The 4,327-nt window shown below is 43.1% G+C and overlaps 1 long non-coding RNA gene across 2 annotated transcripts; it reads left to right on the top strand.

The window, feature by feature from the left end:
* The first annotated feature begins 236 nt into the window (after nt 1-236).
* On the top strand, nt 237-692 carry LOC139024182 (uncharacterized). Of its 2 annotated transcripts, none has more exons than XR_011475471.1 (3): nt 237-375; nt 443-478; nt 547-692. It is a non-coding gene; the product is annotated as an uncharacterized lncRNA (long non-coding RNA). The 2 variants fall into 2 exon arrangements; XR_011475472.1 differs by having other exon boundaries at nt 443-511.
* The last annotated feature ends 3,635 nt before the right edge of the window (nt 693-4,327 follow it).

Raw genomic sequence — 4,327 nt, 5'->3', positions numbered from 1 at the left:
TTTTATTAGAAGGAAAAGCTAAATGTGCCCGTCTGACTCAGCTACTAAACTCTCCCAGAGAGGTTACATTATGTAAATACAGCTCACTCAGCAGCCACCACAGTAACCTTACTATGACTGACTGAGTGACTGACTGACTGACTGACTGCTGAGTGACTGGTGAGTGACTGACTGACTGACCTGTGTGCGTGAGTGAGTGACTGATGATGCCTGGTGTGCGTGAGTGAGTGGACTGACTGACTGCCTGTGTGCGTGAGTTGAGTGGACGACTGACTGCCTGTGTGCGTGAGTGACTGACTGACTGCTGTGTGCGTGAGTGACTGACTGACTGCCTGTGTGGTGAGTGAGTGACTGACTGACTGCCTGTGTGCGTGAGTGGTGACTGACTGACTGCCTGTTGTGCGTGAGTGAGTGACTGACTGCACTTGCCTGTGTGCGTGAGTTGAGTGACTGACTGACTGCCTGTGTGCGTGAGTGAGTGACTGACTGACTGGCCTGTGTGCGTGAGTGAGTGACTGACTGACTGCCTGGTGGTGCGTGAGTGAGTGAACTGACTAACTGACTGAGTGACTGACTGCCTGAGTGACTGCCTGACTGAGTGACTGCCTGCCTGAGTGACTGACTGCCTGAGTGACTGCCCTGCCCTGAGTGAACTGCCTGCCTGAGTGACTGCCTGCCTGAGTGACTGCCTGCGTGAGGACTGAGTGATGTGAGTGATTGAGTGAGTGAGTGAGTGGTGAGTGAGTGAGTGAGTGAGTGAGTGAGTGAGTGAGTGAGTGAGTGAGTGAGTGCGTGCGTGCGTGCGTGCGTGCGTGCGTGTACGTATGAATGTGTATTTACAATACACAGAGGGTTACAGTTTCAAACACTGACGCCTGGGGTTGACGTCAGGTAGAAATCTATATGTTGAAGAGTTAATGGCGCTTTGTCTGTCCAACCTGTACAGTAGATTGTCTATTTTCCATAAGCAGAACAGCCACAGTGTCCTTGTGAAGAAGCACAGACTGCAGTGGTCAGAAATGTATTGTATGATCTCTGAAATCTCATAAATAAATATAAATATGAAAATAAAATTGTTGTCACCGGTGATGTATAATTAACAGTCTTAGGCGGACATTCTGATTGTTTAATTAGTTCCCAGGTACATTGCGTTAGAAAGGGTATGGGGTGTACATTTCAGATACATTTTTCTCAAGGCGTTTTGGGTTTGGAGTGATGTGATCGATACTTACGATCAGGTTGCGTAAAGGGATAGCTCACATAACTTAAATAATTACCCTAAAGGTAGTCTATTGGCCAGGAGGGAACTGATTTAAATAATTACCCTAAGGTAGTCTATGGCCAGGAGGGACTGATTTAAATAATTACCCCTAGAGGTAGTCTATTGGCCAGGGGAACTGAGTTTAAATAATTACCCTAAAGGTAGTCTATTGGCCAGGAGGACTGATTTAAATAATTACCCTACAATGTAGTCTATTGGCCAGGAGGGACTGATTTAATAATTTTACCCTAAAGGTATCTATTGGCCAGGAGGGAACTGATTTAAATAATTACCCTAAATGTAGTCTATTGGCCAGGAGGAACTGATTTAGGGAGAGAAATCTGTTTTTACCAGAAAGTGACCACTGTAAACATTGAAGCTATGCATAAGGAGGAGTCACACTCTCTAACCATGTTGACTCCCTAGTGAACTACCCTCCTGGGAGAATGTAGTGTGAACAGCACACGTGGAAACAGGAATAGTGTTTCTTTTGTAAGAGATTCTGTTAATGTTTCACACCACAGTTAAGTACAAACACTTAGAGGAGATAATCAGATTAATGAAAAACTATTAATACTGCCCAGTGCCTAAAACTAAACCCAGTATAATGACTTCCCATAACCTGTCAACTATGATTCTATGAAAAGTGTAAATCTATGTTGGGATTCTTAGAAAAGGAAAGTCATGGGCATAGATGTGTTAGCCTGGTCCCAGATCTGTATGTGCTGCAGGCTTAGTGATGTGGAACAAGCCTTAGGTCTCAGGTGAGGTTTACTAAGCAGTATGAACAAGCCTGCAGGTCTCAGGTGAGGGTACTAAGCAGTATGGAACAAGCCTTCAGGTCTCAGGTGAGGTACTAAGCTGTATGAACAAGCCTTCAGGTCTCAGGTGGGTTACTAATGCCAGTATGGAACAAGCCTTCAGGGTCTCAGGTGAGGTTACTAAGCTGTGATGGAACAAGCCTTCAAGTCTCAGGTGAGGTTACTAAGCAGTATGGAACAAGCCTTCAGGTCTCAAGTGAGGTTACTAAGCAGTATGAACAAGCCTTCAAGGTCAGGTGAGGTTACTAAGCAGTATGGAACAAGCCTTCAAGTCTCAGGTGAGGTTACTAAGCAGTATGGAACAAGCCATCAAGTCTCAGGTGAGGTTACTAAAGCAGTATGGAAACAAGCCTTCAAGTCTCAGGGAGGTTACTAAGCAGTATGGAACAAGCCTTCAGGTCTCAGGTGAGGTTACTAAGCAGTATGGAACAAGCCTTCAGGTCTCAGGTGAGGTTACTAAGCAGTATGGAACAAGCTTCAGGTCTCAGGTGAGTTACTAAGCAGTATGACAAGCCTTCAGGTCTCAGGTGAGGTTACTAAGCTGTAGTGGAACAAGCCTTCAGTCTCAGGTGAGGTTACTAAGCAGTATGGAACAAGCCTTCAGGTCTCAGGTGAGGTTACTAAGCGCTATGGAACAAGCCTTCAGGTCTCAGGTGAGGTTACTAAGCAGTATGGAACAAGCCTTGAGGTTACTAAGCAGTATGGACAAGCCTTCAGGTCTCAGTGAGGTTACTAAGCAGTATGGAACAGCCTTCAGGTCTCAGTGCGAGGTTACTAAGCAGTATGGAACAAGCCTTCAGGCTTCAGGTGGGTTACTCTGTGCCTTCAGGTCAGGTGAGGTTACTCTGTGCCTTCAGATCTAGGTGAGGTTTACTCGGTTCCTTCAGATCTAGGTGAGGTTACTCGGTGCATTCAGATCTAGGTGAGGTTACTCGGTTCCTTCAGATCTAGGTGAGGTTACTCAGTGAGTGTGAACCACTTATAAGGTCATTGCTGTGTCACATAGCTTTAGCAAGGTGTTAATCATTAAATAGACGACCTACTACCCACGCTCACTTAATGTTTCACGAAGGTTTAAAGTTTTCCCCTGGGCGCTGACAGCTTCTTCCTCTTTGGCTAACACCCAGGAACGGAGGCTGAGATCTGACTTTGGGTCCTAGATAAATACCAGTGGAGGCTGGTGGGAGAGCTATAGGAGGGACAGGCTTATTGTAAATTGGCTAGAATGGATTAAATGGAGCGGTATCAAAACACGCGTTTGTGTGTTGTATGGAAACCACATTTGACTCCAATTCCAGCCATTACAATGAGCCCATCCTCCCATAGAGCCTCCACTGATAAGCCGATGTTAATGTTATTAGTGATACACTATACAACATGGCATGTCAAGTGAGTCACATTGATACTGTAGTGACCTTATGAACACAGCCCTGCAGCACGGAGCAGCAGGCTCCGTAAAGCAGAGAGGAGACGGTCCTAGTAGGATGATTTCCGGGTTATTGATTTAAGTGTCCTCTTTATATTTCTATGCATTATGTACGGTAATGACATCATGGGAACAAAGATTATTATGTATGGTAATGACATGTGAACAAAGATATATTATGTACGGTAATGACATCATGTGAACAAAGATTATTATGTACGGTAATGATCATTTGAACAAAGATTATTATGTAGTAATACATCATGTGAACAAAGATATTATGTATGGTAATGACATGTGAACAAAGATTATTATGTACGGTAATGACATCATGTGAACAAAGATTATTATGTACGGTAATGACATGTGAACAAAGATTATTATGTATGGTAATGACATCTGTGAACAAAGATTATTATGTATGGTAATGACATCATGGAACAAAGATTATTATGTATGGTATGACATCATGGGAACAAAGATTATTATGTATGGTAATGACATCATGTGAACAAAGATTATTATGTATGGTAATGACATGTGAACAAAGATTATGTACGGTAATGACATCATGTGAACAAAGATTATTATGTACGTGAATGACATCATGGGAACAAAGATTATTATGTATGGTAATGACATGTGAACAAAGATTATTATGTACGTAATGACATCATGGAACAAAGATTATTATGTATGGTAATGACATGTGAACAAAGATTATTATGTACGGTAATGACATCATGTGAACAAAGATATTATTGTAGGTAATGACATCATGTGAACAAAGATTATTATGTATGGGAATGCCATCGTGCT

The sequence above is a fragment of the Salvelinus sp. IW2-2015 genome, unplaced genomic scaffold (genome assembly GCF_002910315.2).
Source record: "Salvelinus sp. IW2-2015 unplaced genomic scaffold, ASM291031v2 Un_scaffold1139, whole genome shotgun sequence".
Taxonomy (NCBI): domain Eukaryota; kingdom Metazoa; phylum Chordata; class Actinopteri; order Salmoniformes; family Salmonidae; genus Salvelinus; species Salvelinus sp. IW2-2015.
Note: the sequence above shows the minus strand (reverse complement) of the source record. Positions and strands in the feature narration are given on the sequence as shown.